Raw genomic sequence first — 12,690 nt, 5'->3', positions numbered from 1 at the left:
GGTCCCTAATTTCCTTTGTCCAGTAAGACCAATACAGTGTGCAATGAGTTGGTAAGAGACAGTTTGAGAACACCAATGTAGCCCTAGCAATGAGAATCCTATTGAGGTGAACCAGTCTCCCTTGCATGTCTGGTTCATATAGGTGCCCAGTCTATTAGGAAATGCTCTAGCTGGCCCCTGCATTATATTCAAATAGATTTGCAGCCAGTCTGCATGATTACTAGGAAAAATATTCTTTCAGTAGTGTATTTAGGTCTGTAGGAATCAAGTCCCAATATCTGAAAGTTCACAAGAGATCTGCTGCACTGTAGACTACTTTAAGCAAGTTCTACGTAGTAACTTACAATGACAGTTTGCCTTTAATGCAGTAAAACACCCCAAGGCACTTCACAGGAGTGTCTCTGGACAAGAATGAACACCAAGCCAAAGAAAGAGACATTAGGACAGGTGGCCAAATGCTTGGTCAAAGAGGTAGCTTTGAAGCAACCTCTTAAAGGAGGGGGGGTGGGGGGGGAGGTGGAGAGACTTAGGGAGGAAATTCCAGAGCTTTGAGCCCTGGCAGCTGAATGCTGGGGCCAAATAAGTGGAGGACGTACAATGGAACTGAGTTTGGAGAATGCAGAGATCTCAGAAGGCTTGAAGGTGGAGGAGATTAGAGATATAGGGAGTGGTGAAGCCATGGGGGAATTTGAATGTGAGGATGAGTTTAAAAAAGTTATGGCATTGGTGGACCAATGGAGGTCAGTGGGCACTTTAAAAAAAAACTAAAATAAGACTAGGGCTGCTCATAAAGTGTGTTGTGCACAAGATTATGTTAATCCCCAGTAAATTAAATTAGGATGGGTGCGTGTCATATCACATTGTTACACAACAGGGAGCAGTAATGATACCTCTGTTTAAGTAAGAGCATTTTGAGATGGTCCCTTAACTATCAACTGTTTAGGCTTGGACTGGGCAAATATGCCAGTCTGCAAGATGGAATTTGGAAACAATTAATGAACTGTTGTATGTGAAGTTATTTAAAACAATAAATAATCTAGTTTGTTTCAATCATTCAATACTGGATGATTAGAAATGTTGGCCATAGGATTCAATCTATTCTTCAAATCTAAGCACTGAATTTCCAATACAGAAATGCAAAAAATAATTACATTTTGCTGAAATGCCACAGATTAAATTTAAAAACTTGTGGTGATACAAGTGCTTGATCCTTGCATGGGGATTTTCCAAATCAGCTCAACTCTTCAAAGTGTTAAAGCAACAATAACTTATGTGAACATTATGTTTATCCTTTATCATTAAGGATAAACAGGTGGAGGGTATTAATTGATTAAGTATCTTGACTACTTATAAAATGGGACTGTTCCAAGACTATGTTCATGGCCAGGTGTCCTTGAGAGGGAGCACGCGGTGTCTGCCAGCACAATTGAGGCTTTCCATGGCCGGTGGGCACCTCAGGGGGTAGGGTGCATCACTGACACCCAAAACCATGTTTAAGTTTGAGTTTGCTAAGTTACCTTTGAGATTTTGTTTTTTAGTTGCAGTGCCTCTTTAAGGGACTGTCCCCTTATTTGTTTTGTTAATTTCTTTAACTTGTTAATTAGTTAACTTGAATTGCTCAGAAGAGTTTACAGAGGGACTGCTGGGACACTGGGTTAGTAGGTAGGAGGTATATCTAATGCTGCACTCTGTAAATAAAGGAATAATCAAGAAAAGGATTGTGTATAGCTTCATACTTTACCATCTGGCTTGGGATCCATTTGTCAATCTTTCTCTTTTAGAGTAGTGAACTGTCCCAAATGGCCAACGGTTTGGTCAAAGAGAGGTTTTAAAGAGTCTCTCAGAAAGGCAGAAGTTTAGGGAGGGAATTCCAGAACATTCAGCCTCATCATATGTAATATACAAGAAAAGATCCAACAATTTACAACAGTGGTGCTGGGAATATAGTTCATGGATTAGTTGTGATCCCTTATTTTACCTGTGAAGCTAACCATTACTCCAGTTCCATCAGTTAGGAACATAAGAACGTGAGTCCATTTCAAGTCTGTTCCACCATTCAGTGAGATCATGGCTGATCTGTGACTTAACTCCACATACCTGCCCTTGCCCCATACTTAACTGCATATACCTGCCTTTGACCCATATCCCTTAATAATCTGTGGTTAATGAATTCTATCAATCTCAGACTTAAAATGAACATTTGACCTAATGTCGGAGCCTCTATTCACAGCCAAATTGCCAACCCTCCAGTTTGCCCTGGTATCCCCAGGAAGTAAAAGATTAATCTCCAGGACATAGCTGTGAACAAGACCCAAGGAGAAAAATATCGCTAGGGCATTATAAACATCTGTTTCTATTTTCATTCAGCAATTTCATGTATTAGTTGTAAAAATATTGAAGATGGGAAAATTGGTTGTTTGATGGTCAAGATGAATGCATTTTGGGTTGTTGAAATTGAGAAATCATGTGATGAAATTCCTAGGGATACATTCAAAAAGAGTGGACAACCTGAATTCATTGCGTGCCTGGCTTTGGGAAACGAACTTATTTGGGAACCAGGAAACGAGTACCATTAGGAAGCTGATTCCACACAGCAAATCAAAAGGCCTAATAAAATGGAAATAAAGAGAAAATCTTGAATTTGTGTAGCACCCTTCACAACCTCAGGGTATCTCAAAGGGCTTTACAATCAATGAAGTCCTTTTCACATGTAGTCACTGTTTTAATATGGGAAAATGCCACAGCCAATATGTGCACAGCAAGGTCCCACAAACAGATAATTCTTTTTTCATTGAGGTTGAATGAGGGATAATTATTGGCCAGGACTCCAGGGGGATCTCGTCGGCTCTTCTTCAATATAGTGCAGTGGGATCTTTTACATCCACCTGAGAGACCAGACAGGGCCTCAGTTTAACATTGCATTCAAAACACAGCACTTCTGACAGTGCAAACATTCCTTCAGTACTGTTACTGGGAGTGCCCCCCAGGATTTAGATGCTCAAGTCCGTGAAGTAGGAGTTGAACCCACAATATTCTGACTCAGAGGCAAGAATGCTACCCCATCAGCCACAGCACTATCTATCCTGCAGCTTATTTCCATATTTTTCTCTGTAGGGATGTGCTTAGTAACTTCCCACAGCAGAATAAACCATTCAGGGAATCAGAAACCCACATCCCATTGCTCCCAATATAACACGCTGCAGTCATCCAAAGAGTGGGTCTCAAGCAACGAAATGATTGTGGTTGTGGTCCTTAATTAAAAGTCTGCATCACAACATTATAGCAACGAGAAAAAAAATAGAAGAACCTGCATTTATATAGTGCCTTTCACAAACTCAGGATGTCCTGAAGTGCCTCACAGTCAATGAAGTATTAGTTCCAATATCTTTCCAGCCCAGTCCCACAACCATAAGTACAGGGGGGTCCGGGACTGTGTTACAGGATCCATTTTAAAATGATCATGCATATTTTAAAATTAATCTCTAATTTCATGAACATTTAATGATGAATTGATATGCTTTTCATAGTGTACATTAAAGTTTGGGTCCCCCAAATTTCTGCCTCAAGTTCTGTTGACACATTTCAACATTTAGGAGATAAGAATACACTCTTATATGTTTTGCCTTGTAAGATGAAAGTTGTTCATGTTATATTAATACAGCTGTCGATGGGTTAGACATCCATTCCTTTTTTTGAATGCATCTTTTATCTTGGTCCTTAAATGTTCAAATGGTCCACTGCAACGCACATCTAGACCAAGTCCCTCAGTAGAAATCACGTCAGGCAGTTGATTGATCCAGGATGCTGTTGGAAGTCTACAGTTATTGATTTGACTGTTGGGATTCTGCATCATGAAGCATTGAGCAACGTATCATGTATAACAAAAATTCTGAAAACAAGATTGATCGAGAATGGGACGTAATGTGGGGCGAAATTGTTCTGCGAGATATTTGTCATAAAAGTTCCTGCGAGGCCTGAAAAAGCTTTTCTGTGCCATGTTTTAAAACATCTCAGGGTGCATCCCACAAGCATTATCAAACAAAATTTGACAGGCTGCAACATAAGCAAAATATCAGGAAAGCTGATCGAAAGCTTGGTCAAAGAGGTAGGGAGAGATTTAGTGAGGGCATTCCAGAGCATAGGGCCTAGTCTATGACCGCCAATGGTGAAGTAAATGCAAATCGAGAAATGAGGGGTGCAGAGATCTTGAGTTGAATGGCTGGAAGAGGTTACCCCAGAAGGAAAAAATAGTTGGGACCAGTACTCTTATTTCCCAGTTTTTACTGTTTCTTCATTCTGGGACAGAAGTGGGAGAAGATTCCCAAGGAGGGGTTTCGGAAACTAGGATGAGAGTTTTTAAGTTGAGGCATCGCCAGGCCAGGAGCCAATGTAGGTCAGTGAACACAGTGGTTGATGGCTGAGTGTGAGACTTGGTGCAGAGCTGGCAATAGTGTTCAGGCTGAGCTTAAGCTTACAGAAGATGCAAGGTGACAGGCTGTCCAGGAGAGCAATGGAGTAACATACAATGCATAATTTTATCAGCTTCCCTCTGGTTCCTTTCAAGGCTGAAGAGCCCCATTTCGTTCCAAGTCATTCCTCACTTCACTGTTGGCCATCAGCCATGTTAATCTCTGAAAGCAAAACGAAATTCAGATGGCAAAGCTCAGGATTTAAATGTATCCTTTATCTTTGAACTGCTTACTCACCTCCTGATTTACATGCACATTTCCATCAAACGCAGCTTCTCTTTTATGAATAAAAGAAGGATCTGTTCAAAACATTTCCAAATACGCAGAGAATACAACAAAAGCCCTTTTTTGTAGGTGCCACTTGGCATTGTTCTTTCATCAAAGATAATGTATTGCTCTCAACTCAATATTAAATATGTATTAAATAATAAATCAAGTGCAAGGTAATAATAAGGCTTCTCTCTATCCAACTGAGTAGGTTTCACAGCTAGGGGGTCCTGTGAAAACCTTTCAAATATTTATTAGAAACACTTCAACATTGAAATTGTTTCAATGGGTAAATACAGAGTATCCAGCTTACAATATGGCTTCTTGGAATCGGTAAGCTCCTGATCAGTTTGAAGCTAGGTCAAAGCTTGTGAAGGATTTTTCGAGGTGTGTTTGTGCAGTATGTTGAGGCCAAGGGTCATGATGGTCATGGTTTCAGCCATGGTTGTGGCACTGACTTTAATTATGTGCTGTTTCTTTTCTCTCTTGCTGGGGATGGGCACTTCTCTGAGATAGTGTGGCTTCTGTGTTAAAGGTTTATTATGTGCAATCTGCTCACTGGGAATTGGCTGTTATAAATTGTGATCTTTCAAGAGCCTAAATGAATCTACTTTGGATTAGCAGTCTTCTGGTGATGACTCACTCCTGCAAAGAATCAGCCACGGCTACGTGGACCTGCCCCTCATCTGGTCTGCTATTGCTACCTCACCCCTCCTCCTCCATGTCAGATCCATAAGCCTGGGCAGGGGCCTCCTCCTCCTCCTCCTGCTCCTCCTCATCATCCTCAGATGATGTAACTTGGGCCCGGCTTCTGTCGTTTCTATTTGCAGGCCCCCTACACTGGCGGCATATTGTCCAGCATGCAGCAGACCATAATATTCGGGAGCACTTTAAGGTAATACTGTAGAGATTCTACTGAGTGATCAAAGCACCTGAAGTGCATTTTGAGAATGCCAATAGCCTGCTCTATTATAGCAGACTGGGTGACCGCTTTGCGGAACATCTTCAGTCTGTCCGCAAGCATGACCCAGACCTCCCTATCACTTGCCATTTCAACACACCACCCTGCTCTCATGCCCACATGTCTATCCTTGGCCTGCTGCATTGTTCCAGTGAAGCTCAACGCAAACTGGAGGAACAGCATCTCATCTTCCAACTAGGCACTTTACAGCCTTCCAGACTGAATATTGAGTTCAACAATTTTAGATCATGAACTCTCTCCTCCATCTCCACTCCCTTTCCGATCCCCCTTTTTTCCAATAATTTATATAGATTTTTCTTTTCCCACCTATTTCCATTATTTTTAAATGTATTTCCATCCATTGTTTTATCTCTACCTTTTAGCCTATTTCGATCCCTTCCCCTCACCCCACCCCCACTAGGGCTATCTGTACCTTGCTCATCCTGCTTTCTACCCTTAATGTCACCTATTAGCACATTCCTTAGATAATATCACCACCTTCAACACCTCTTTGTCCTTTTGTCTATAACATCTTTTGGTTATCTCCACCTATCACTGGCCCTCTATCCAGCTCTACCTGTCCCACCCCCCCTTAAACCAGCTTATATTTCACCTCTTTTCTATTTTTCCTTAGTTCTGTTGAAGAGTCATACGGACGCGAAACGTTAACTGTATTCCTCTCCGCAGATACTGTCAGACCTGCTGAGTTTTTCCAGGTATTTTTATTTCTGCTTTATTATACTTGGATCATTGTCTTGTTTTTTGTTTCAATGATGCACACAGGCTGGTAACATTGTAGCTGAGCTAATTTTATTGATAACACATTTTCCTAACATAAACACATATCTGCAGTAACTGAATTCTAACAAGACAGATTCCAACATGTGCCGTCTGACCTGCAAACCCCAGGTCAGGTGACTGCCTTCCCAGTACAGAGTACCGTATAGTATCTAATACTGGAGTCCGCTACCACAATTAACTCTTGTCATGGTCAGTCATCATAGATTCACAGAATCACACAGTGCAGAAGAGGCCCTTCAGCCCATCAAGTCTGCAGCGACACGTGAGAAACACCTGACCTACCTACCTAATCCCATTTACCAGCACTTAGCCCATAGCCTTGAATGTTATGACGTGCCAAGTGCTCATCCAGGTACTTTATAAAGGATGTGAGGCAACCCGCCTCCACCACCCTCCCAGGCAGCACATTCCAGACCGTCACCACCCTCTGGGTTAAAAAATGTTTTCCTCACATACTCCATAAACCTCCTGCCCCTCACCTTGAACTTATACCCCCTTGTGATTGACCCTTCAACTAAGGGGAACAGCTGCTCCCTATCCACCCTGTCCAAGCCCCTCATAATCTTGTACACCTCAATCAGGTCGCACCTCAGTCTTCTCTGCTCCAACGAAAACAACCCAAGTCTATCCAACCTCTCTTCATAACTTAAATGTTTCATCCCAGGCAACATCCTGGTGAATCTCCTCTGCACCCCCTCCAGTGCAATCACATCCTTCCTATAATGTGGTGACCAGGACTACATACAGTGCTCCAGCTGTGGCCTCACCAATCACATGGCTGTTGTTTTAATGCCATTTGGGCTCCATTTGCAGCTGCCTAAAGGGGGTCATCAGTATCCTCTTAAAGGGTATCCCCTTGTTCCCCAGAAGTCAGCCACGGTCCTGTGTCGGTATTTGAAAAAGCTGAGGCAGTTGCAAATTCCTCAGAGTGAGTGAGTCATGGCAGCTTCCAGGGTACTGTGCACAGACATGCAGGAAAACCTTGGTGTGGTCACACACCACCTGCACATTCAGGCAGTGGAAGGATCTCCTGTTCACTGAAGTGTCAGGTTGATGTGTTGGTGCCCTTATTGTGACGTATGTGCAGTCGATAGCCCCCTGCACTTGAAGGAAGACTGTTAATTCTACAAACCCCATGGCCCTCTGTGTCTAAGATGCCACATCCATCAGGAAGTTAACATGCTCTCCCACCTGAGCAAAGAGGGTATCAATGACTGGCTTGACGCAGCTGTGTGCTGCTGACTGAGAGATTCAGGTCTCCTGCTGGACCCTGGAGAGAGTTGGCTGCATAAAAATTTGGAGCCATGCTGACCTTGAGAGGGCATTAGGATCAAATGATCGTGATTGGAGATATTGTTGGATCATGGCAGGTATGTTTGTGACTAATTCCCAGGTTAACCTGTGCCAACATTTTCATTGGTTCTCAGTTATATCGAGATATGACCACTGCAATTGGAAGACCCTTACCTCAGGGTAAAACCTGGTTGTCCTCCTCTTCCTTCTTCTCCTCCCTGATGACCACTGTGCTGCATCTAACTTCTGGCTTGATCCCCTCCTTCTGGCCTCACACTGGTCACACTTATGGTGACTCTATGGTGCGAACATTCAAAGGTGCCATTCCCATTATGCAGCTTCTTTGCCACGATGTGCCCCATTCTCTTCGCTGGTACACTCTCCTTCCTGCCATCTGGGTGCCTGAGTCACGAGGGGCAAAACTATCTGCCTTTCCAAGGCCACAGGTACCCCCTTCCAATTCCCTTTGGTGTCAGCTCCACACCTGTGATTAAGTTTGTTGAAGTTCTCCGGCACTGGTGAAACTTTACTTGCTCTCCAGAAGAGTATCTGAGCGCTCCAAAAGTGTACTCTATATCTCCAAGGAACTCCATTAAGTCCCTTCTTCTGAATAGTGTAAAGCTTACAAGTCGTGTTTCAGAAACCTGGATGACGTAAATCGCATCCAACTGAAGTCAGCTGCACGTTTAAATGTCCAAAGTACAACCTGCCCCTACCTCCCCTCTGTTGTGACATAGCTTTAAGGAAGAATATGCTAATGAGTAAATAGCCAGGATGTAAACCATGTGACTAGCAGACAATGTTCAGAGGAGCTTTCAGTTTAGCCAGCAGCATGTGGTGTGAAGGAATTAAAGGGGAGCTGGTAGTGTACTTACTGGACTGGTAATCCAGAGGACCAGGCAGATGCTCTGGGGACTAGTGTTCAAATCCTACCACAGCAGCTGGTGGAATTTATCTGCCCCGACTGCAGCTGTGGGTGTCGAGGCAGCTCAAGTGTGCAGTGGACTCCCGTCTGAACTGACGCCCCATTCAGATGAAATTCCACATTGGCCCCAATCCCCGAAACCTCCCTTGGGAGCCTTGGCCCCACAATTTCAATGTCTAGCGGAAATTCCCTCCATCCCTTTTAGTTCCGCAAGGAGGGATTTCCTGTACAGGCTGCTGTTGAACACGCTTCCCTTCCTTGCCATTGCCTACCATCCAGGCACACCGTGGTGTTTTATCCTGCTGTCCAATGGTAGCGGGGGTCCCCAGTGGAGGGAGTCTGTGTGGGACTCCTCCCCTTTTCCACTGGGGATCAGGCATGGAGGGTGTTGCATGCAGCATTCTCGTGCAACCGTAGGTTGCGATGGTTCACGGACTCCTAGGCCGCCTGTACTTTCTGCGGCATTAAGGAGTCCATTTTCCATGCGCACATAGATTGTGGGAGATTGCACTCCTTTTTCAATTTCCTAAGGAGCCTTTTCCTCAAGTTTTGGTTGCACTTCAGCTTCATGCTCCTGATCTTTGGCCATCCAGTGTGGAGGGGGGCGGGCACGGAAAAGGACCTCCCGGTAAGCCAAGCTGGCCATTAACAGGTCCAGGCGGCAGTCGGTCAAGAGGGTCATCCAGCCCAACTGCCTGCCCCTCTTCCACGGCTACGTTCACAGCCGGGAGTCCTTGTAGAGGGAGCACTGGCATGATTGAGGTCCTCCGTGACCAGTGGGCACTGTGGGGGCTGGAGTGCATCATTGCCCCCCCCAAAACCACATTTTAATTTGATTTAATAAGTTTCCTTTAAGATTTGTCTTTTGTTACAGTGTCCCTTTAAGAGGATGTCACTTTAATTTGAGTTGTTAATTTGCACACCTGTTTATTGTTTAACCTCAAAAGAGCATGAATAGAGGCTGCTGGGACATGGAGGTGCTGGTAAGGGAGGAGGCAGATGTATGTGATGCTGCATTCTGCGGGGAACGGGAAGGGGAAGGGGAAGGGCTAGGGCTAGGGCTAGGGCTAGGGCTAGGGCTAGGGCTAGGGCTAGGGCTAGGGCTAGGGCAAGGGCTAGGGCAAGGGCTAGGGCTAGTCTAATGGTGGCCATGAAACCATTGGTGATTGTTGTAAAAACCCATCTGGTTCACTAATGTCCTTTAGGGAAGGAAATCTGCCGTCCTTACCTGGTCTGGCTTACATGTGACTCTAGACACACAACAATGTGGTTGACTCTTAAATGGTCTCTGAAATGGCCTAGGTTAGTTGTATAAAACTGCTATGAGGTTGAAAAGAAGTGGAATCAGGCAGACGACCTGGCATCAATCTAGGAAACAGCAACGGTAAACCCAGTCCTGTTGGCCCTCCAAAGTCCTCCTTACTAACATCTCAGGGACAGTGCCAAAATTGGGAGAGCTGGACCTGCTGTATAAATACTGTGGCTACAAGAGCAGGTCAGAGACTGGGAATTCTGCAGCGAGTAACTCATCTCCTGACTCCAAAAGCCTGTCCACCATCTACAAGGCACAAGTCAGGAGTATGATGGAGTACACTCCACTTTCCTGTATGAGTGCAACTCCCTCAAGACTCCAGGAGCTGGACATCATCCAGAGGACAGAGCAGCCCTCTTGATTGGCATCCCATCCACCATCTTCTACATTCACCCCCTCAAGCACCGACATACAGTGGCAGCAGTGTGTACCATCTCACCAAGAGTCCTTCAACAACACCTTCCAAACCCACAACCGTTACCACTCCAAAGGACAAGGACAGCAGATGGATGGGGAGCACCACCATCTTCAAGTTCCCCTCCAAGTCAAACACCGTCCTGATTTGGAACTAAATCTCCCTTCCTTCACTGTCACTGGGTCAAAATCTGGGAACTCCCTTCCTAATAGCACTGTGAGTATTACTACAATACATGGACTGCAGTGGTTCAAGGAGGCAGCTTTCCACCATCTTCTCGAGGGCAATTCGGGATGTGCAATAAGTGCTGGTCTAGTCAGCGACGCCCACATCCCATGAACTAATGAAAAACCTTGTTCATGAATTGGAAGGCCACAGATGCCCTATCTGAATTTAGGCTTTTCAAACAAAGGATCGAGCTTAGATTTATCCTTGACAGAACCGGATAAACAAGCAGTGAAAATAAAGATAGCTATCGGAAATAAGGGGCGGCACAGACTGAATACTTTGGGCCTGCCTAAGGAGGATCAGAAGGACCCTGCCGAGCTGTGGAACATACTGGAGGATCAGCTTCATGTAAAGGTGAATTTTAGAATATGTCTTTTGGAGCTGATGGCTTACAGACAACAGCCACAAGAATCAATCGATCAATTTGCCAGCAGGTGTTGTGATAAGGGCAAGGACTGTAATTTCTCAGAAGCTAAGCTGTCCAACAAATAATGGAGCTGGTTATAGCTTTGACGCCAATTGAAGCTTTCAAAAAAGACCTTTTAGAGAAGGTCACCATATTGACACACTGCTAAAAGATAGCAGAAAATGTGAAGTCATTGTAGCTGAGCAACAACATCTGCAAGGGTTAGATGCAATCACCAGTATTGGTACAGCAACCAGGACGTTGAAAGCAAGCAAGCTGTGTGGGAAGTGTCATTCTGTTGCACCCACCGTGAAGCTGTCCTGCGTTCCAAGATCTTTGCAAGGCGTGCGGTGTAAAAGGACATTGGGCTTTTCCATGCAGGAAATCTGGTTCTGGAGGTGCGACCAGAGGTAAAGTGAAACCAAACAAACAGTATGTGTAGTGTACTGGCAGCAACAACAGGCAGTGCGTCAGAGACCCACATAAGCGCGAGCACTTACACGAGATTAGCAGCCAGACAGACCAGGGTGAAGATTCCGAACGGAAAGTTCTTCAACCAGAAAATGAACAGGCTTTCCACATTGTCAATGTGACACAATGTGTGGATGAAGTCAAATGGTTAGAGGCTTTTGTTACCATCATTTGTTCAAAGAAAAGCAGCAAACAGAAACATATAGCCAAAGTTGACATGGGAGCAAATGTGAATATTTTGCCAGTCAGAATCCTGAAGGATATGCATCTGCATCATTGAAAGTCAATGATACAACCTACGACAGACAAACTAAATGCATACAATGGGTCACCCATTCATTGCATAGGTACATTGACATTGAAATGCAGCTATGGCAAGTCTGCATGGAAACGACTTGTATTCTACTTGGTAGACACGGGTAGTAGCAGGGTTACTAGTGTGTACAGAACTCAACATTGTGACCATACATGAGGTTACCAAGACACCATTTGCTGCAGGAGGGGCCAAGATTAATCACATTGAGTCAGTCCATGACCTACAACAGGTGTACCCAGACAGATTCAATGGCATAGGGAACTTCAGGGGTGATGCTGTACTACACCTCAGAGAAGATGCAATTCCATCAATCAACCTGCCTAGAAAGTGCAGTACATACACACATACAAGAGAAACTAAAGAGGGAGTTGGATGACATGGAGCATAACAGCATTATCCATCATGTACATCAATCAGTACAATGACTGGTGCAGTTCCATCACATGTTTACTGAAAAATGATGGTACAATCTAGATATGCGTAGATCCAAGAGTCTAAATCTTGCCCTAAAGAGTCGCCCACACAAGATTCCAACATTAGAGGAACTGAATCCCAAATTCACAGGAGCAAGGTTTTTTTCCAAGTTGGACAGCAAATAGAGATATTGGTCATTTTATTTAGCAGAGGGATGTCCAGAAATCATTAATTTCAGCACACCATTCGGAAGATACTGCTTCCAGAGATTGCCCTTTGGTTTATTCATCAGTCAGAATCTGTTCCAGCAGCATATGGACAGAATTACAGAAAGTATTCCTGGATGTGCATGCACCACCGATTATATTGCAATAATGGGCTAAGCCAAAGAAGATAATGACCTAAGTCTACA

The sequence above is a fragment of the Cetorhinus maximus genome, chromosome 21, assembly GCF_964194155.1.
Source record: "Cetorhinus maximus chromosome 21, sCetMax3.hap1.1, whole genome shotgun sequence".
Classification (NCBI taxonomy): Eukaryota; Metazoa; Chordata; class Chondrichthyes; order Lamniformes; family Cetorhinidae; genus Cetorhinus; species Cetorhinus maximus.
Note: the sequence above shows the minus strand (reverse complement) of the source record.